We start from the raw sequence: 22,728 nt of genomic DNA, 5'->3' as shown, positions 1-22,728 counted from the left end.
GCGAATGTGCGGATTTTCGCTGCTGCGTACCGCGTCCCAACGCACGAAAGGCGTCCTCCGCGCTGCCCCATGCACTTTCGTTCCGTTGCGCGCGAACTCCAATGTCCTTGACTACAATGCAAACGCGCCGCCGAATCGCCGTCCCTCGCTTTTGGTGAGAACGCAGCATAATGCGCTAACCTACTGCGTCACAGAGACGTAAGAATGATGGGTGGATTCCGTTTTTGAATTTCAACAAGCCAACAAGGTTATAAAAATGGAAATTCTGAAAAAGTGTACCACGTCCGTAGGTGGGCTTGAACCACCGACCTTTCAGTTAACAGCCGAATGCGCTGACCTACTGCGCCACAGAGACGTTGTAAAAATGGGTGGATTCCGTTTTTGAATTTTAACAAGCCAACAAGGTTATAAAAATGGAAATTCCGAAAAAGTGTAAAACATCTCTCGGTGGTCTCGAACCACCAACCTTTCAGTTCACAGGCGAATGCACTAACCGATTGCGCCACAGAGATGTTAGAAAGACGGGTGGATTCAGTTTTTGAATTTTAACAAGCCAACAAGATTCTCAAAATGGAAATTCTGAAAAAGTGTACCTCAAACTTGGGTGGGCTCAAACCACCACCCTTTCAGCTAATAGCAAAATGCAGTGATGATTGAGCTCGAGAGACGCAACAAGTCATGGCATTTACAGCTTTGAATTTCAACAGATAAGCCAACTCGCTCAAATCCAAAAGGAACTTCTGTACCAAGGTGGGCTCAAACAACCAACCTTTCAGTTAACAGCCTAATGCGCTGACCTATTGCGGACTAGAGAGATTAGAAAGATGGGTGGATTCCGTATTTGAATTTTAACAAGCCAACAAGGTTATAAAAATGGAAATTCTGAAAAAGTGTAAAACATCCATTGCTGGGCTCAAACCACCAACCTTTCGGTTAACAGCCAATGTGCTAACCTATTGCTCCACAGAGACATTAGAAAGATGGGTGGATTCCGTTTTTGAATTTTAACAAGCCAACAAGCTTCTCAAAATGGAAATTCTTTCAAAGTATACCTCAAACTTGGGTGGGCTCAAACGAGCACCCTTTCAGCTAATAACAACATGCAGTGATCGAATGAGCTCGAGAGACGCAACAAGTCATGGCATTTACAGCTTTGAATTTCAACACATAAGCCAACTAGCTCAAATCCAAAAGAAACTTCTGTACCAAGGTGGGCTCAAACCAACACCGTTTGAGTTAACACCCTAATGCGCCAACCTATTGCGTCACAGAGACGTAAGAATGATGGGTGGATTCAGTTTTTGAATTTCAACAAGCCAACGAGCTCGAAATTCTGAAAAAGTGTATCTCAAAATTGGGTGGGCTCAAACCACCACCCTTTCAGCTCATAGCAAAATGCAGTGACCGATTGAGCTTGAGAGACGCAACAAGTCATGGCATTTACAGTTTTGAATTTCAACACATAAGCTAACTAGCTCAAATCCAAAAGAAACTTCTGTACCAAGGTGGGCTCAAACCATCAACCTTTCAGTTAACACCCTAATGCGCCAACCTATTGCGTCACAGAGGAATAAGAACGATGGGTGGATTCCGTTTTTGAATTTCAACAAGCCAACGGGTATAAAAATGGAAATTCTGAAAAAGTGTACCACTTCCCTAGGTGGGCTCGAACCACCAGCCTTTCGGGGAACAGCCGAATGCACTTACCGATTGCGCCACAGAGACATTAGATAGATGGGTGGATTCCGTTTTTGAATTTCAACAAGCTTATCAAAATGGAACCTGAAAAAGTGTACCTCAAACTTGGGTGGGCTCAAACCACCACTCTTTCAGGTCATAGTAATATTCAGTGACCTATTGAGCTCGAGAGACGCGACAAGTCATGGCATTTACAGCTTTGAATTTCACATAAGGCAAGGCAAGGCAAGTTTATTTGTTTCGCACATTTCATACACAAGGCAACTCAATGTGCTTTACACAAGGAAAGACAACACATAGGTATCAAGAAACAGTAGTTAACATTCAGAGGAAGACAAATAAATGAAAATAGGTTACAAAATTTACTAAAAAGAACATACAATAACAATCTTAAAACATTATTCAACAAACTTTAAAACATTTAACATAAGGAAGTTTAAAATAATAAAAAACACTTAATTAAAGCTGTTTAAAAAGTCCCTAATCAAAGGTATCTCAAAAAAAGCCAAGTTTTTACCCTGGATTTAAAAGCATTTACACTCGGGGCTGACTTCACTTCTGTTGGTAGCCTATTCCAGCTGTGTGCAGCATAATAGCTAAATGCAGCTTCACCATGTTTGCGTCGAACTCTAGGTTCCACTAGTTGGCCCAAGTCTGTAGATCTCAGAGCCCTGCTGGGTTTGTACTCAGTCAGCATTTCTTGGATATATTCAGGACCCAAACCATTTAGCGATTTATAGACGAGTAGCAGAACTTTAAAATCGATTCTACAGCTGACAGGGAGCCAGTGTAAATCCTTAAGTACTGGAGTAATATGTTCTGATCTCTTTGTTTTGGTCAGAACTCGAGCTGCAGCGTTCTGAATGAGCTGCAATTGTCTCATGTTCTTTTGAGAGAGTCCAGTCAGAAGACTGTTACATTAATCTAGTCTGCTGGAGATAAAAGCATGGATAAGCTTCTCTTTGTCTGCTTGAAGCATGCAGTCCTTCAGTCTGGATATGTTTTTCAGCTGGTAAAATGCTGTTTTAGTGATGAATTTAATATGATTGCTGAAGGTCAGGTCTGAGTCTATTAGTACCCCAAGATTTCGAACTTGGTCTTTAGTTTCTAAAGACAGTGACTCAAGCTGTTTGTTTTTTTTTAACAGCAATCCTGTTTTCTTTATTGCCGAAAACAATGAGCTCCGTTTTGTTTTCGTTCAGCTGAAGGAAATTTTGGTTCATCCAGTTGTTAATTTGCTCTAGAGAATGACACAATACGTTAATAGAACTGCTGTCATTTGGGGACATTGATAAATACAGTTGTGTGTCATCTGCATAACTATGATAGTCAACATCGGCGTTCTGAAGCATTTGACCCAAAGGTAACATATACAGACTGAACAACAGGGGTCCAAGGACTAACATTGAGGAACCCCACATGTCATGGCCTTTCGATCAGATTCAAAATTTCCAATAGTCACAAAGTAACTCCTTTCCTCCAAATAGGACCTGAACCATTTAAGGACTGTTCCATTTAATCCCACCCAAGTTTCCAGCCTGTCTAGCAGTATATTATGAACAATTGTGTCAAATGCTGCACTGAGGTCCAACAAGACGAGCACTGATACCTTACCTGCATCAGTGCTCAATCTTATATCGTTCAGTACTTTAATCAGAGCTGTTTCTGTACTGTGATGAGGTCGGAAACCTGACTGGAATTTATCCAAAAGTCCGTTTAAGCTCAAGAAATTGCTGAGTTGATTAAAAACCACTTTTTCAACTACAGTGGAACCTCTACTTACGAACGTCTCTTCATACGAAATTTTCGAGTTACGAAACGCCTCAACTGGAAAATATTGCCTCTTGTTACGAAATAAATTTCTAGATACGAAAGGTAAAAATACATTACCGAACGCAACATACTTTCGGCTATGGCTATTTCCTACCATAGGTATCCATGAGCGTAAATACTAGATCGGTGTTTGTGCATCGTTCTGACATCCCATTGGCTAAGAGGAAACTATATCATAGGTATCTATGAGCGTATACTAGATCGGTGTCTATACAGCGTCCTCATCATTCATTCCGCGGCCCATGAGGTGTTGGATAGTTTTTCGTAAATGTATGAACTAACGGCCAACGAATTTGTGCAAAAATTCAAACAAATGGTGATTGATGAAGGCACAGTAAGTTTTTAATTGCGACGAGACGGGCCTTTTTTGGAAAAAGATGCCTCGCCATACCGGAAGTTTCCATGAAGTTTCAGAATTTGTTTAAAAGAATCGCCCAGAAAAAGTGTTCACCAGTCGGGCGTTTGCTCACTAAGATGATGTTTGCCTTGGACATTTCCGGAAAAAAAAAAACATCCATGGATCAGTTCTTTATAAAACACCAGGCAAAACAAAAAAAAAAAACTTCTGAAAGAGGAAAACATGAACCAGAGGGCAAAAAACGATGAGGACAGCAGTTAAAAAGGTAAATGACCATCATTTTTATTCCTAACTCTATTATTTGTTATTTACATTATGCACAACTCTCATTTATTGTGCAATAATCTAATTGCAATATGTATTTGTTACATGTTTTGATGCATTTTTATGCTTTATAAAACATTTATGTCTGAAATTTGGGAGGGTTGGAAAGGATTAGGGCATTTACATGGAAAATGACTCTCTACTTACAAATTTTTCTACTTAAGAACTTTCTTCCAGAACCAATTAATTTCGGAAGTAGAGGTACCACTGTATTTTAGTTACGAAGGGAAGGCTTGCGATTGGTCTATAATTTGATAGCAGGGAGACATCCAGTGTTCTCTTTTTTAGAATGGGCTTAACGGCGGCTACTTTTAGAGATTTAGGAAGCTCACCTGATTGAAGTGAGCAATTAATTATTTGTTGAAATCGATCAACAGATTTCACAATGGTTTTGAAAAAGCCAGATGGTATTGAGTCAAGACAGCTCGTGGAAGGTTTCAATTGCTGAACCAAGTCTACTACAGTATTTTGATCCACTGAGTCAAATTCTGTCATGGTAATTAAATTATTCCTAGGTGGTTTTAAGTGCTGCATCATTTTGTTATTTTGCTGGTTTGTAACAATGTTTGACCTGATGGCTTGTACTTTTTCACTAAAGTATCAGGCAAATTCATTGCATTTATCTGTTGAGAGGAGTTCTGGCGCTGTTTGATTTGGGGGATTTGTAAGTGTGTCAACCACGGCAAATAGAGTGCGTGTATTGTTGAGGTTCCTACTAATAATTTCAGAAAAGTGTTGTTGTCTAGCTATTACTAACTCTTGGTTAAAATGACAAAGACATTGTCTGTACAGGTCAAAATGAACTTGGAGTTTAGTTTTTCTCCACTTTCGCTCTGCTTTTCTGCATTTAGATTTCAAAGTCATTATGTTGGTAGCACACCTCCAAGGTGTTTTAGTTCGGGATGAAATGGTCTTAGTTTTAATAGGAGCAACAGCGTCCAAAACATTCGAGATTTTTGAGGTGAATTCATCCAGAAGTTCATCAACGGTCTCTGCATTTACAGTTGGTGATGCAGCCATTAATTCCATAAACATGTTGCGTGTATTCTCATTTATGTACCTTTTTTTAATAGAGACAGTAGTTGTTTGAACTTCTGGGATTGTTTGGAATTCAAAAAACACACAGGAATGATCTGAAATAGCCAGATCTTTCACCTCAACAGATAAAATGTCAACACCTTTAGAGATGACGAGATCAAGAATGTGACCTTGATTGTGTGTTGGACCTTTTACATGTTGTGAGAGACCAAAAGTATCAAGTATATTACAAAATTCTTTGGTATTTTTGTCTAAGTTGTTGTCAACATGAATGTTAAAGTCTCCAGTTAAGACCAGATATTCATAGTCAGTACAAATTACTGACAGCATTTCTTCAAATTCCTCCATGAATCTGCCTTTTTGTTTTGGAGGTCTATAAATTATGACAATGACGATGTTTGGTTCACCTTTTACCAAAAGACTAAGATATTCAAATGAATTAAAGCCTCCCAATGAAATTTCTTTACACTGAAATAGAGATTTAAAAATGGCAGCAAGTCCACCGCCTTTTTTGCCATTACATTTGTTCATGAAACTAAAATTTGTTGGTGTTGCCTCATTGAGAACAGTGTTGCAGGAACCTTCTGTGAGCCATGTTTCACTGAGGAGAAATAAGTCAAGATCATATGTCATAATAATGTCATGAATCAACAATGATTTGTTAACTAGTGATCTTATATTTAGTAGTGCTAGTTTCACAGTGGTAATCGGAGACGCTGGTTTAGTCAGAGGTTGACAAGCTATACTGACTAGGTTTGTAGCTTCTGACTTATTTCTTCTCATTTCTTTTGCCAACTTTCTATTTCTTGTAATCAGGAATGCTACAAGCTTCCTTGGGTCCTGACTTATTCTGGGAACACACATTTTTTATATTGTATATGTAGTCTGGACCCAAAGCATATCAGACCGAGCTGTAGTTGAGATTCTCCTTAACCAAAGATGGAGGTCGGCGGGTGGGGAGCTGTTTGCTGAGGTTTGGTGGAGTCAGACGATTAGTAGATAGCTGAATGTGGCATGTTGGGGGGGGCATGGGCGAACCGTCATCAGCAGGCAGCTGCCTGGAGAGACTTTTATTTAGCTGTATGGAGAGATTGCTCTCCATACAGCCCTCTCAACCTATTGGTGAGACTCGCTGGCGAGTCAGTCATTGGGTCATAAGCCAACTAGCTCAAATCCAAAAGGAACTTCTGTACCAAGGTGGGCTCAAACCACCAATCTTTCAGTTAACAGCCTAATACGCTGACCTATTGCGCCACAGAGACATTAGAAAGATGGGTGGATTCTGTTTTTGAATTTTAACGAGCCAACAAGGTTATGAAAATCTGAAAAAGGTCCCTAGGTGGGCTCAAACCACCAACCTTTCAGTTAGCAGCCTAATGTGCTGACCTATTGAGCCACAGAGACATTCAAAAGATGGGTGGATTCCGTTTTTGAATTTCAACAAGCCAACAAGGTTATTAAAATGCAAATTCTGAAAAAGTGTAAAACATCCCTAGGTGGGCTCAAACCACCAACCTTTCAGTTAACAGCCTAATGCGCTAACCTATTGCACCACTGGGATGTTAGAAAGATGGGTGGATTCCGTTTTTGAATTTTAACAAGCCAACAAGCTTCTCAAAATGGAAATTCTGAAAAAGTGTACCTCAAACTTGGGTGGGCTCAAACCACCACCCTTTCAGCTAATAACAAAATGCAGTGACCGATTGAGCTCGAGAGACGCAACAAGTCATGGCATTTACAGCTTCGAATTTCGACACATAAGCCAACTAGCTCAAATCCAAAAGGAACTTCTGTACCAAGGTGGGCTCAAACCACCAACCTTTCAGTTAACAGCCGAATGCGCTGACCTAATGCGCCCCAGAGACATTAGAAGATGGGTGGATTCCGTATTTGAATTTTAACAAGCCAACAAGGTTACAAAAAATGGAAATTCTGAAAAAGTGTTCTACGGCCCTAGGTGGGCTCAAACCACCAACCTTTCAGTTAACACCCTAATGCAGCAACCTATTGACCTTTCGCAAATTCCGCCCCCAAAACGAGCATTGACCAATCACACATTTAGCAACCGTTGCTATGTAAGCATAGTCCGTCACGCTTTACTCAGCTCTCGATGACATCCATAGTCTGATTGATTTTATTTGATGGCTTACGAGACTGCTAACCACCATAAAACTTTACAGATTAAGAGTGACAACCATTAACAAGCTCCGGACCTCCAAAATGATGAAGCGGTGTGCCTACCGAGTATGTAAATCGCACTGTGCTAAGGTAAGACTATGCTAACTCTATCGGGCTAACTAGCTAGCTGTAGTGTAGTTTGCTTTCGGGGCAATAACAAAACGATATCAAAGAAAAGAAAACAGCCGTCCCGCTATAAATGCTTGATCCGGGGGCCACAGTGAAATAAAGGCATATCGGTGACCCAAGTCGGGCGTGCCATCCATCCCATAAAATCGACTTTGTATATATATATATTACTAGAATGTCATTGCCATCTAAGTTAAGCTTGTTCAGTCAGTGGTTAATGTTAGTTTAATGTCTTCTGTTAGCTTTTGCATTTGTCTAAATGTTGCGAGCTAACGTTAACACAAAGCTTCGTCAATTTTGGAAAACTTAGCGTCCTAATAAGTGCCTCGAGCTTATCTTGTTTTCATTTTTCATGCAGCATTTTGTGAACGGACACCCGTCTCCGGAGTATCCCAACCTTGTGCTTGCTGTACAAGTGTTGAACCAGACAAGAGAGCAGCTCGAAGGCTGTTAACCTTAACTAAATCCATGGCTAGTGTAACAACTATGGCCTCTAGGCCCACTCCACCCTCCAACTTTTTTTTTAAAGTTTGCCTCTTCTAAAGCAAATTCTCTGCAGCCGCATAAATATTCCACTGCCCAGACAGGATCTAAACTTGGTTATCTCTGCAGGTGGTCACCCAACCACCAACACAACTCTTTTGAAGCCGCTGACCAGGTGACAAAGGAATTTATGCGTCTGCCGAAGGAGTGTATTCAAGCCCGTCTTCTTGGAGCCCGAACAAATGGCTCCAATGATTTGGAATACACGAATGACCGATCAAAGGAATGTTCATGACTTCTTATCAATCACAAAGGGTATTCTGGCGCCTCACCCTTCCTGGAACGTCTAGATGGAGCAACAGCACCGCCAAGTGGTGAAACTTGGAACTATCCTTAGTGACAATTCACATAAGTAACCGCATTTTACACATTTATACCATGATAATTCTTGACAGACAACTGAACTACGAATGATTCATGTTATATCTTTGTGTGTATGAACATCCTATTTCATTTGTACTCCATAAAGAATGAAAGATAATCAATATCTCTCAGTTCAGTCAGATTAGACAAGTAGAAGTTACCTCACAAGTTAGTTTATGATGCATTAATTACGATGTGTGTTAAATGGGTTGTGTGGGAAAACTGATTTGCCAGACTGACCAAATTTAATGCCAAATTATTAATCTCTTTAAGAATTTTTTCTTAAAGTCTGCCCGAGCGAGCAGAAGGGTGTGTCACCACCCACTGAAGTCCCGCCCAAAGACTTTAAAAGGATGAGGGGACCTCGCTCTTGCCTCTTCCTGCTCTTCCCTCTTCCTGCTCTTCCGCCTCTTGCCTCTGGCTTCCAAGCCTCTTCCAAAACTCTCTTGCACGACCTGCAAGTGCCCCAGCCTGCTCGAACTCTTTGTTCCAAGAAACTTGCCAACCACGTGGCCCTTCTCTTTTCTGGCAGCAACCGTTGCCGAGAGCGGACCCTCGCTCCACGCCACGCCAAAGCAGGTGCAAACTGCAACGCTGACTAAAGACTCTTTTGCTTTTTTTTTTTTTGTTTTTTGTTCCACCATCGGTGCTTGCCCGCCCGGACTCCGCGGACCCGGCGTACACTTGCAACGTATCGCCGGACTCAAGGTTGTGCACCTAAGCCGCGCACCTCACCTGCTATTCGGTGGCGCTCCGCCGCAGTGCCAACGCACCTCCAACGGCTGGCCGTCCCCGTACGCAGGCGCGTACTGACCGAGCTGCAACACCTGAACTCGGACAGCTGCCCGGCAGAGCCAACCTTGGCGAGAATCAACCTCGCCGGATCACCGACCAATCAAGGGACGAGCCGCGCAACTACGTCAGGCCCCTGAGCGGCTTTCCCTTGCTCACCTGTGGAATAAATCCCTTTTTTTGATTTTCTTGCCTTTTTGGAACGAACATTGACTATTTCTCCCCCTTTTTTTTCAAGACCTTTCTGCTCATTCGACGCAAACGATTCTCGTAAGTGTGCGTTTGATTTCTAGCTCGGCGTATCCACTGTGTGCCACTTACGTTTGAAACATATCACAAATCTGGCAGGTCAAATTTCTCTTTTCCCTGTTTCTTTATTCATTCGCATTCCTTCCTTATTTTCATTCGCTTTATTTTATTCCTTTTCTTCTGACGGTAGAATAGTTAGATAGGCAGTGTTTTGATTCTGTAGTGTAGCAATCATGAATAAATGCATGTTTTATGAACTCTATTCCGCCTAAATCATCTGTGTTTCCGAGTGGATTATTATTCTTTTGTTAGTACAACGAACCACTGAATATCGAGTGTGGCGACTTTAGATTATAAATGACTGATGAAAGAAGGATTTTGGTCGTTGTTTGCTCCTGTTAACCCAAAGCAAAACCAACGTGGTGCCCCAGAGGTTATCGAGGTAAATATAATTTACCTCTGTAACGTCCAGATTATTAATTCGTCCAAAAGACGACCCAATTATCGCTACACTAGGGTGACATAAATGTTTTTTTTTTTATGATGCACAAAGAATAACAATGACTGATCTGATGCTTTCAAAGACAAAAAAAAACACACACTAATGTTTAGCTAGCTATAAACACCGAGGTTTAGCTAACTTGCTGACCTAACAGTAATCCTCATATTTTAACAATAGTAGACTAATATAAGTAAGAAAACTTACCCGGCAGTACAAGAGCACGACTGGTCCATAATGCTGTGCTGGTTGCATCTGAAGTATAGGTCATGGGGTTTTCTCAGATTTAGCGTACGTCCTGTATGTTTCCCCTTCGCTGGCTAATTTAATATTATGACTATAACCCTCCACTGCATATTGTAAACCTTTTTGCCTCGATCTGGAGGATATTGCACTGGTATTGCTCCAAAAGACATCACTAATACACACCGGTGTAAGTCTTCCCGTCACGGCTTGTGCTGTCGGAGTCACCAAGCTTGACGGACTAGCAACAGTAACTAAGGGGGGCGGAGCTTATGCAAAAGGTCAATTGCGTCACAGGGACATAAGAACGATGGGTGGATTCCGTTTTTGAATTTCAACAAGCCAACAAGGCTATAAAGATGGAAATTCTGAAAAAGAGTACCACGTCCCGAGGTGGGCTCGAACCACCAACCTTTCGGTTAACTGCCAAATGCGCTGACCTATTGCGCCACAGAGACGCTAGAAAGATGAAAACAAGCTTATAAAAATGGAAATTCTGGAAAAAAAAAACCAAACTTGGATGGGGTCAAGACACCACCCTTTCAGGTCATAGCAATATTCAGTGACCAACCTTTCGGTGAACAGCCAAATGCGCTAAGCTATTGCGCCACAGAGATGTTAGAAAGATGGGTGGAATCCGTTTTTTAATTTCAACAAGCTTATCAAAATGGAAGTTCTGAAAAAGTGTACCTCAAACTTGGGTGGGCTCAAACCACCACACTTTCAGTTAATAAAATGCAGTGATCGATTGAGCTCGAGAGACGCAACAAGTCATGGCATTTACAGCTTTGAATTTCAACACATAAGCCAACTAGCTCAAATCCAAAAGAAACTTCTGTACCAAGGTGGGCTCAAACCACCAATCTTTCAGATAACAGCCTAATGCGCTGACCTATTGCGCCACAGTGAAATTGGAAAGATGGGTGGTTTCCGTATTTGAATTTTAACAAGCCAACAAGGTTATAAAAATGGAAATTCTGAAAAAGTGTACCACGTCCCAAGGTGGGCTCGAACCACCAACCTTTCGGTTAACAGCCGAATGCGCTGACCTATTGCACCACAGAGACACGAGAAAGATGGGTGGATTCCGTTTTTGAATTTTAACAAGCTTATCAAAATGGAAATTCTGAAAAAGTGTACCTCAAACTTGGGTGGGCTCAAACCACCACCCTTTCAGCTAATAGCAAAATGCAGTGACCGATTGAGCTGGAGAGACGCAACAAGTCATGGCATTTACAGCTGTGAATTTCAACACATAAGCCAACTCGCTCAAATCCAAAAGGAACATCTGTACCAAGGTGGGCTCACACCACCAACCTTTCAGTTAACACCCTAATGTGCCAACCTATTGCACCACAGAGATGTTAGAACGATGGGTGGATTCCGTTTTTGGGACTTAGAAAAAATTCTGGCCAGCATGGGACTGAAATATTTCAGGCAGGCATCAGACTTTGAAAAAATCTGACAACCAGGCCAGAGAGCAGGCTGTCTGCCCAAGGAGGCCGCCCCAACCCTCCTCTTTGTCGGACATACGTCTGGTGAGCCTCCCTTGTTCAGCCCTGGAGGTGTCACGTCTGAAATGGCTCCCTTCTGAAATCGTGACAACTCCATTTTGCGGTTTGGGTGGAAAGGTCCCCAGATAGGGAACCGGGTGCCCTATCTGCAGCGCCCGATGGTGGCCCGCGGTACTGCAACCCTTTTAACTCAGGCTATTGAAAAGATTGTGGTGGGACTTTGAAACTTTTCAGACAGGCGTGGGACTTTGAAAATGTTTGGGCCTGCATCAGACTTTGAAAATGTTTGGGCCGGCGTCGGACTTTGAAAATTTTCGGGCAGGCGTCAGACTTTGAAAATTTTTGGGCAGGCGTGAGACTTTGAAAATGTTTGGGCCTGCATCAGACTTTGAAAATGTTTGGGCCTGCATCAGACTTTGAAAATTTTCGGACAGGCGTGGGAATTTGAAAATGTTCGGGCCTGCGTCAGACTTTGAAAATTTTCGGACAGGCGTGGGACTTTGAAAATTTTCGGGCAGGCGTGGGACTTTGAAAATTTTCAGACAGGCGTGGGACTTTGAAAATGTTTGGGCCTGCATAAGACTGAAAATTTTCGGACAAGTGTGGGACTTTGAAAATTTTCAGCCAGGCGTGGGACTTTGAAAATTTTCGGGCCTGCATCAGACTGAAAATGTTTGGGCCTGCATCAGACTTTGAAAATTTCCGGGCAGTCGTCTGACTTTGAAAATGTTTGGGCCTGCGTCAGACTTTGAAAATTTTCGGGCAGGCGTGGGACTTTGAAAATTTTCGGGCCTGCATCAGACTGAAAATGTTTGGGCCTGCATCAGACTTTGAAAATTTTCGGGCAGTCGTCTGACTTTGAAAATGTTTGGGCCTGCGTCAGACTTTGAAAATTTTCGGGCAGGCGTGGGACTTTGAAAATTTTCGGGCCTGCATCAGACTGAAAATGTTTGGGCCTGCATCAGACTTTGAAAATTTTCGGGCAGTCGTCTGACTTTGAAAATGTTTGGGCCTGCGTCAGACTTTGAAAATGTTTGGGCCAGCGTCAGACTTTGGAAAATTTTCGGACAGGCGTGGGACTTTGAAAATTTTCGGACAGGCGTGGGACTTTGAAAATTTTCGGGCAGGCGTGGGACTTTGAAAATGTTTGGGCCTGCATCAGACTTTGAAAATTTTCGGAGAGGCGTCAGACTTTGAAAATGTTTGGGCCTGCATCAGACTTTGAAAATGTTTGGGCCTGCGTCAGACTTTGGAAAATTTTCGGACAGGCGTGGGACTTTGAACATTTTTGGGCAGGCGTGGGACTTTGAAAATTTTCGGGCCTGCGTCAGACTGAACATTTTCGGACAAGTGTGGGACTTTGAAAATTTTCAGACAGGCGGACTTTGAAAATTTTTGGGCAGGCGTGGGACTTTGAAAATGTTTGGGCCTGCGTCAGACTTTGAAAATTTTTGGGCAGGCGTGAGACTTTGAAAATTTTCGGGCCTGCGTCAGACTGAAAATTTTCGGACAAGTGTGGGACTTTGAAAATTTTCAGACAGGCGGACTTTGAAAATTTTTGGGCAGGCGTGGGACTTTGAAAATGTTTGGGCCTGCGTCAGACTTTGAAAAGTTTCGGGCAGGCGTGGGACTTTGAAAATTTTCAGACAGGCGTGGGACTTTGAAAATGTTTGGGCCTGCGTCAGACTTTGAAAATTTTCGGGCCTGCGTCAGACTTTGAAAATTTTCGGGCAGGCGTCAGACTTTGAAAATGTTTGGGCCTGCATCAGACTTTGAAAATGTTTGGGCCTGCGTCAGACTTTGGAAAATTTTAGGACAGGCGTCAGACTTTGAACATTTTTGGGCAGGCGTGGGACTTTGAAAATTTTCGGGCCTGCGTCAGACTGAAAATTTTCGGGCAGGTGTGGGACTTTGAAAATTTTCGGCTATTCGGTGGCGCTCCGCCGCAGTGCCAACGCACCTCCAACGGCTGGCCGTCCCCGTACGCAGGCGCGTACTGACCGAGCTGCAACACCTGAACTCGGACAGCTGCCCGGCAGAGCCAACCTTGGCGAGAATCAACCTCGCCGGATCACCGACCAATCAAGGGACGAGCCGCGCAACTACGTCAGGCCCCTGAGCGGCTTTCCCTTGCTCACCTGTGGAATAAATCCCTTTTTTTGATTTTCTTGCCTTTTTGGAACGAACATTGACTATTTCTCCCCCTTTTTTTTCAAGACCTTTCTGCTCATTCGACGCAAACGATTCTCGTAAGTGTGCGTTTGATTTCTAGCTCGGCGTATCCACTGTGTGCCACTTACGTTTGAAACATATCACAAATCTGGCAGGTCAAATTTCTCTTTTCCCTGTTTCTTTATTCATTCGCATTCCTTCCTTATTTTCATTCGCTTTATTTTATTCCTTTTCTTCTGACGGTAGAATAGTTAGATAGGCAGTGTTTTGATTCTGTAGTGTAGCAATCATGAATAAATGCATGTTTTATGAACTCTATTCCGCCTAAATCATCTGTGTTTCCGAGTGGATTATTATTCTTTTGTTAGTACAACGAACCACTGAATATCGAGTGTGGCGACTTTAGATTATAAATGACTGATGAAAGAAGGATTTTGGTCGTTGTTTGCTCCTGTTAACCCAAAGCAAAACCAACGTGGTGCCCCAAAGGTTATCGAGGTAAATATAATTTACCTCTGTAACGTCCAGATTATTAATTCGTCCAAAAGACGACCCAATTATCGCTACACTAGGGTGACATAAATGTTTTTTTTTATGATGGACAAAGAATAACAATGACTGATCTGATGCTTTCAAAGACAAAAAAACACACACACTAATGTTTAGCTAGCTATAAACACCGAGGTTTAGCTAACTTGCTGACCTAACAGTAATCCTCATATTTTAACAATAGTAGACTAATATAAGTAAGAAAACTTACCCGGCAGTACAAGAGCACGACTGGTCCATAATGCTGTGCTGGTTGCATCTGAAGTATAGGTCATGGGGTTTTCTCAGATTTAGCGTACGTCCTGTATGTTTCCCCTTCGCTGGCTAATTTAATATTATGACTATAACCCTCCACTGCATATTGTAAACCTTTTTGCCTCGATCTGGAGGATATTGCACTGGTATTGCTCCAAAAGACATCACTAATACACACCGGTGTAAGTCTTCCCGTCACGGCTTGTGCTGTCGGAGTCACCAAGCTTGACGGACTAGCAACAGTAACTAAGGGGGGCGGAGCTTATGCAAAAGGTCAATTGCGTCACAGGGACATAAGAACGATGGGTGGATTCCGTTTTTGAATTTCAACAAGCCAACAAGGCTATAAAGATGGAAATTCTGAAAAAGAGTACCACGTCCCGAGGTGGGCTCGAACCACCAACCTTTCGGTTAACTGCCAAATGTGCTGACCTATTGCGCCACAGAGACGCTAGAAAGATGAAAACAAGCTTATAAAAATGGAAATTCTGGAAAAAAAAAAACAAACTTGGATGGGGTCAAGACACCACCCTTTCAGGTCATAGCAATATTCAGTGACCAACCTTTCGGTGAACAGCCAAATGCGCTAAGCTATTGCGCCACAGAGATGTTAGAAAGATGGGTGGAATCCGTTTTTTAATTTCAACAAGCTTATCAAAATGGAAGTTCTGAAAAAGTGTACCTCAAACTTGGGTGGGCTCAAACCACCACACTTTCAGTTAATAAAATGCAGTGATCGATTGAGCTCGAGAGACGCAACAAGTCATGGCATTTACAGCTTTGAATTTCAACACATAAGCCAACTAGCTCAAATCCAAAAGAAACTTCTGTACCAAGGTGGGCTCAAACCACCAATCTTTCAGATAACAGCCTAATGCGCTGACCTATTGCGCCACAGTGAAATTGGAAAGATGGGTGGTTTCCGTATTTGAATTTTAACAAGCCAACAAGGTTATAAAAATGGAAATTCTGAAAAAGTGTACCACGTCCCAAGGTGGGCTCGAACCACCAACCTTTCGGTTAACAGCCGAATGCGCTGACCTATTGCACCACAGAGACACGAGAAAGATGGGTGGATTCCGTTTTTGAATTTTAACAAGCTTATCAAAATGGAAATTCTGAAAAAGTGTACCTCAAACTTGTGTGGGCTCAAACCACCACCCTTTCAGCTAATAGCAAAATGCAGTGACCGATTGAGCTGGAGAGACGCAACAAGTCATGGCATTTACAGCTGTGAATTTCAACACATAAGCCAACTCGCTCAAATCCAAAAGGAACATCTGTACCAAGGTGGGCTCACACCACCAACCTTTCAGTTAACACCCTAATGTGCCAACCTATTGCACCACAGAGATGTTAGAACGATGGGTGGATTCCGTTTTTGGGACTTAGAAAAAATTCTGGCCAGCATGGGACTGAAATATTTCAGGCAGGCATCAGACTTTGAAAAAATCTGACAACCAGGCCAGAGAGCAGGCCGTCTGCCCAAGGAGGCCGCCCCAACCCTCCTCTTTGTCGGACATACGTCTGGTGAGCCTCCCTTGTTCAGCCCTGGAGGTGTCACGTCTGAAATGGCTCCCTTCTGAAATCGTGACAACTCCATTTTGCGGTTTGGGTGGAAAGGTCCCCAGATAGGGAACCGGGTGCCCTATCTGCAGCGCCCGATGGTGGCCCGCGGTACTGCAACCCTTTTAACCCAGGCTATTGAAAAGATTGGTGTGGGACTTTGAAACTTTTCAGACAGGCGTGGGACTTTGAAAATGTTTGGGCCTGCATCAGACTTTGAAAATGTTTGGGCCGGCGTCGGACTTTGAAAATTTTCGGGCAGGCGTCAGACTTTGAAATTTTTTGGGCAGGCGTGAGACTTTGAAAATGTTTGGGCCTGCATCAGACTTTGAAAATGTTTGGGCCTGCATCAGACTTTGAAAATTTTCGGACAGGCGTGGGAATTTGAAAATGTTCGGGCCTGCGTCAGACTTTGAAAATTTTCGGACAGGCGTGGGACTTTGAAAATTTTCGGGCAGGCGTGGGACTTTGAAAATTTTCAGACAGGCGTGGGACTTTGAAAATGTTTGGGCCTGCATAAGACTGAAAATTTTCGGACAAGTGTGGGACTTTGAAAATTTTCAGCCAGGCGTGGGACTTTGAAAATTTTCGGGCCTGCATCAGACTGAAAATGTTTGGGCCTGCATCAGACTTTGAAAATTTTCGGGCAGTCGTCTGACTTTGAAAATGTTTGGGCCTGCGTCAGACTTTGAAAATTTTCGGGCAGGCGTGGGACTTTGAAAATTTTCGGGCCTGCATCAGACTGAAAATGTTTGGGCCTGCATCAGACTTTGAAAAATTTCGGGCAGTCGTCTGACTTTGAAAATGTTTGGGCCTGCGTCAGACTTTGAAAATTTTCGGGCAGGCGTGGGACTTTGAAAATTTTCGGGCCTGCATCAGACTGAAAATGTTTGGGCCTGCATCAGACTTTGAAAATTTTCGGGCAGTCGTCTGACTTTGAAAATGTTTGGGCCTGCGTCAGACTTTGAAAATGTTTGGGCCAGCGTCAGACTTTGGAAAATTTTCGGACAGGCGTGGGACTTTGAAAATTTTCGGGCAGGCGTGGGACTTTGAAAATGTTTGGGCCTGCATCAGACTTTGAAAATTTTCGGAGAGGCGTCAGACTTTGAAAATGTTTGGGCCTGCATCAGACTTTGAAAATGTTTGGGCCTGCGTCAGACTTTGGAAAATTTTCGGACAGGCGTGGGACTTTGAACATTTTTGGGCAGGCGTGGGACTTTGAAAATTTTCGGGCCTGCGTCAGACTGAACATTTTCGGACAAGTGTGGGACTTTGAAAATTTTCAGACAGGCGGACTTTGAAAATTTTTGGGCAGGCGTGGGACTTTGAAAATGTTTGGGCCTGCGTCAGACTTTGAAAATTTTTGGGCAGGCGTGAGACTTTGAAAATTTTCGGGCCTGCGTCAGACTGAAAATTTTCGGACAAGTGTGGGACTTTGAAAATTTTCAGACAGGCGGACTTTGAAAATTTTTGGGCAGGCGTGGGACTTTGAAAATGTTTGGGCCTGCGTCAGACTTTGAAAAGTTTCGGGCAGGCGTGGGACTTTGAAAATTTTCAGACAGGCGTGGGACTTTGAAAATGTTTGGGCCTGCGTCAGACTTTGAAAATGTTTGGGCCAGCGTCAGACTTTTGAAAATTTTCGGACAGGCGTGGGACTTTGAAAATTTTCGGGCAGGCGTGGGACTTTGAAAATGTTTGGGCCTGCATCAGACTTTGAAAATTTTCGGAGAGGCGTCAGACTTTGAAAATGTTTGGGCCTGCATCAGACTTTGAAAATGTTTGGGCCTGCGTCAGACTTTGGAAAATTTTCGGACAGGCGTGGGACTTTGAACATTTTTGGGCAGGCGTGGGACTTTGAAAATTTTCGGGCCTGCGTCAGACTGAACATTTTCGGACAAGTGTGGGACTTTGAAAATTTTCAGACAGGCGGACTTTGAAAATTTTTGGGCAGGCGTGGGACTTTGAAAATGTTTGGGCCTGCGTCAGACTTTGAAAATTTTTGGGCAGGCGTGAGACTTTGAAAATTTTCGGGCCTGCGTCAGACTGAAAATTGACTGATCTGATGCTTTCAAAAGACAAAAAAAAACACACACTAATGTTTAGCTAGCTATAAACACCGAGGTTTAGCTAACTTGCTGACCTAACAGTAATCCTCATATTTTAACAATAGTAGACTAATATAAGTAAGAAAACTTACCCGGCAGTACAAGAGCACGACTGGTCCATAATGCTGTGCTGGTTGCATCTGAAGTATAGGTCATGGGGTTTTCTCAGATTTAGCGTACGTCCTGTATGTTTCCCCTTCGCTGGCTAATTTAATATTATGACTATAACCCTCCACTGCATATTGTAAACCTTTTTGCCTCGATCTGGAGGATATTGCACTGGTATTGCTCCAAAAGACATCACTAATACACACCGGTGTAAGTCTTCCCGTCACGGCTTGTGCTGTCGGAGACTTTGAAAATTTTCGGGCCTGCGTCAGACTTTGAAAATTTTCGGGCAGGCGTCAGACTTTGAAAATGTTTGGGCCTGCATCAGACTTTGAAAATGTTTGGGCCTGCGTCAGACTTTGGAAAATTTTCGGACAGGCGTCAGACTTTGAACATTTTTGGGCAGGCGTGGGACTTTGAAAATTTTCGGGCCTGCGTCAGACTGAAAATTTTCGGGCAGGTGTGGGACTTTGAAAATTTTCGGGCCTGCATCAGACTGAAAATGTTTGGGCCTGCATCAGACTTTGAAAATTTTCGGGCAGTCGTCTGACTTTGAAAATGTTTGGGCCTGCGTCAGACTTTGAAAATGTTTGGGCCAGCGTCAGACTTTGGAAAATTTTCGGACAGGCGTGGGACTTTGAAAATTTTCGGGCAGGCGTGGGACTTTGAAAATGTTTGGGCCTGCATCAGACTGAAAATTTTCGGAGAGGCGTCAGACTTTGAAAATGTTTGGGCCTGCATCAGACTTTGAAAATGTTTGGGCCTGCGTCAGACTTTGGAAAATTTTCGGACAGGCGTGGGACTTTGAACATTTTTGGGCAGGCGTGGGACTTTGAAAATTTTCGGGCCTGCGTCAGACTGAACATTTTCGGACAAGTGTGGGACTTTGAAAATTTTCAGACAGGCGGACTTTGAAAATTTTTGGGCAGGCGTGGGACTTTGAAAATGTTTGGGCCTGCGTCAGACTTTGAAAATTTTTGGGCAGGCGTGAGACTTTGAAAATTTTCGGGCCTGCGTCAGACTGAAAATTTTCGGACAAATGTGGGACTTTGAAAATTTTCAGACAGGCGGACTTTGAAAATTTTTGGGCAGGCGTGGGACTTTGAAAATGTTTGGGCCTGCGTCAGACTTTGAAAAGTTTCGGGCAGGCGTGGGACTTTGAAAATTTTCAGACAGGCGTGGGACTTTGAAAATGTTTGGGCCTGCGTCAGACTTTGAAAATTTTCGGGCCTGCGTCAGACTTTGAAAATTTTCGGGCAGGCGTCAGACTTTGAAAATGTTTGGGCCTGCATCAGACTTTGAAAATGTTTGGGCCTGCGTCAGACTTTGGAAAATTTTCGGACAGGCGTCAGACTTTGAACATTTTTGGGCAGGCGTGGGACTTTGAAAATTTTCGGGCCTGCGTCAGACTGAAAATTTTCGGGCAGGTGTGGGACTTTGAAAATTTTCGGGCCTGCATCAGACTGAAAATGTTTGGGCCTGCATCAGACTTTGAAAATTTTCGGGCAGTCGTCTGACTTTGAAAATGTTTGGGCCTGCGTCAGACTTTGAAAATGTTTGGGCCAGCGTCAGACTTTGGAAAATTTTCAGACAGGCGTGGGACTTTGAAAATTTTCGGGCAGGCGTGGGACTTTGAAAATGTTTGGGCCTGCATCAGACTGAAAATTTTCGGAGAGGCGTCAGACTTTGAAAATGTTTGGGCCTGCATCAGACTTTGAAAATGTTTGGGCCTGCGTCAGACTTTGGAAAATTTTCGGACAGGCGTGGGACTTTGAACATTTTTGGGCAGGCGTGGGACTTTGAAAATTTTCGGGCCTGCGTCAGACTGAACATTTTCGGACAAGTGTGGGACTTTGAAAATTTTCAGACAGGCGGACTTTGAAAATTTTTGGGCAGGCGTGGGACTTTGAAAATGTTTGGGCCTGCGTCAGACTTTGAAAATTTTCGGGCCTGCGTCAGACTGAAAATTTTCGGACAAGTGTGGGACTTTGAAAATTTTCAGACAGGCGGACTTTGAAAATTTTTGGGCAGGCGTGGGACTTTGAAAATGTTTGGGCCTGCGTCAGACTTTGAAAAGTTTCGGGCAGGCGTGGGACTTTGAAAATTTTCAGACAGGCGTGGGACTTTGAAAATGTTTGGGCCTGCGTCAGACTTTGAAAATTTTCGGGCCTGCGTCAGACTTTGAAAATTTTCGGGCAGGCGTCAGACTTTGAAAATGTTTGGGCCTGCATCAGACTTTGAAAATGTTTGGGCCTGCGTCAGACTTTGGAAAATTTTCGGACAGGCGTCAGACTTTGAACATTTTTGGGCAGGCGTGGGACTTTGAAAATTTTCGGGCCTGCGTCAGACTGAAAATTTTCGGGCAGGTGTGGGACTTTGAAAATTTTCGGCTATTCGGTGGCGCTCCGCCGCAGTGCCAACGCACCTCCAACGGCTGGCCGTCCCCGTACGCAGGCGCGTACTGACCGAGCTGCAACACCTGAACTCGGACAGCTGCCCGGCAGAGCCAACCTTGGCGAGAATCAACCTCGCCGGATCACCGACCAATCAAGGGACGAGCCGCGCAACTACGTCAGGCCCCTGAGCGGCTTTCCCTTGCTCACCTGTGGAATAAATCCCTTTTTTTGATTTTCTTGCCTTTTTGGAACGAACATTGACTATTTCTCCCCCTTTTTTTTCAAGACCTTTCTGCTCATTCGACGCAAACGATTCTCGTAAGTGTGCGTTTGATTTCTAGCTCGGCGTATCCACTGTGTGCCACTTACGTTTGAAACATATCACAAATCTGGCAGGTCAAATTTCTCTTTTCCCTGTTTCTTTATTCATTCGCATTCCTTCCTTATTTTCATTCGCTTTATTTTATTCCTTTTCTTCTGACGGTAGAATAGTTAGATAGGCAGTGTTTTGATTCTGTAGTGTAGCAATCATGAATAAATGCATGTTTTATGAACTCTATTCCGCCTAAATCATCTGTGTTTCCGAGTGGATTATTATTCTTTTGTTAGTACAACGAACCACTGAATATCGAGTGTGGCGACTTTAGATTATAAATGACTGATGAAAGAAGGATTTTGGTCGTTGTTTGCTCCTGTTAACCCAAAGCAAAACCAACGTGGTGCCCCAGAGGTTATCGAGGTAAATATAATTTACCTCTGTAACGTCCAGATTATTAATTCGTCCAAAAGACGACCCAATTATCGCTACACTAGGGTGACATAAATGTTTTTTTTTATGATGGACAAAGAATAACAATGACTGATCTGATGCTTTCAAAGACAAAAAAAAACACACACTAATGTTTAGCTAGCTATAAACACCGAGGTTTAGCTAACTTGCTGACCTAACAGTAATCCTCATATTTTAACAATAGTAGACTAATATAAGTAAGAAAACTTACCCGGCAGTACAAGAGCACGACTGGTCCATAATGCTGTGCTGGTTGCATCTGAAGTATAGGTCATGGGGTTTTCTCAGATTTAGCGTACGTCCTGTATGTTTCCCCTTCGCTGGCTAATTTAATATTATGACTATAACCCTCCACTGCATATTGTAAACCTTTTTGCCTCGATCTGGAGGATATTGCACTGGTATTGCTCCAAAAGACATCACTAATACACACCGGTGTAAGTCTTCCCGTCACGGCTTGTGCTGTCGGAGTCACCAAGCTTGACGGACTAGCAACAGTAACTAAGGGGGGCGGAGCTTATGCAAAAGGTCAATTGCGTCACAGGGACATAAGAACGATGGGTGGATTCCGTTTTTGAATTTCAACAAGCCAACAAGGCTATAAAGATGGAAATTCTGAAAAAGAGTACCACGTCCCGAGGTGGGCTCGAACCACCAACCTTTCGGTTAACTGCCAAATGCGCTGACCTATTGCGCCACAGAGACGCTAGAAAGATGAAAACAAGCTTATAAAAATGGAAATTCTGGAAAAAAAAAACCAAACTTGGATGGATCAGACTTTGAAAATGTTTGGGCCTGCGTCAGACTTTGGAAAATTTTCGGACAGGCGTCAGACTTTGAACATTTTTGGGCAGGCGTGGGACTTTGAAAATTTTCGGGCCTGCGTCAGACTGAAAATTTTCGGGCAGGTGTGGGACTTTGAAAATTTTCGGACAGGCGTGGGAATTTGAAAATGTTTGGGCCTGCGTCAGACTGAAAATTTTCAAATTCCCACGCCTGCCTGAAAATAATAAAAAACAGGCGGAC

At 43.2% G+C, this 22,728-nt stretch overlaps 3 non-coding genes across 3 annotated transcripts; all 3 read right to left on the bottom strand.

Moving 5' to 3' along the window:
- Window positions 1-281: 281 nt before the first annotated feature.
- On the bottom strand, window positions 282-355 carry trnan-guu (transfer RNA asparagine (anticodon GUU)). The gene has a single exon. It is a non-coding gene; the product is annotated as a tRNA-Asn (tRNA).
- Window positions 356-11,240: 10,885 nt separating this feature from the next.
- Window positions 11,241-11,314, bottom strand: trnan-guu (transfer RNA asparagine (anticodon GUU)). Its single transcript has one exon. It is a non-coding gene; the product is annotated as a tRNA-Asn (tRNA).
- Window positions 11,315-15,722: 4,408 nt separating this feature from the next.
- Window positions 15,723-15,796, bottom strand: trnan-guu (transfer RNA asparagine (anticodon GUU)). Its single transcript has one exon. It is a non-coding gene; the product is annotated as a tRNA-Asn (tRNA).
- Between the last annotated feature and the right edge of the window lie 6,932 nt (window positions 15,797-22,728).

Source organism: Festucalex cinctus, chromosome 7, assembly GCF_051991245.1.
Source record: "Festucalex cinctus isolate MCC-2025b chromosome 7, RoL_Fcin_1.0, whole genome shotgun sequence".
Classification (NCBI taxonomy): Eukaryota; Metazoa; Chordata; class Actinopteri; order Syngnathiformes; family Syngnathidae; genus Festucalex; species Festucalex cinctus.
The sequence above is the reverse complement of the archived record's forward strand: the minus strand, read 5'-3'. Positions and strand labels throughout refer to the sequence as shown.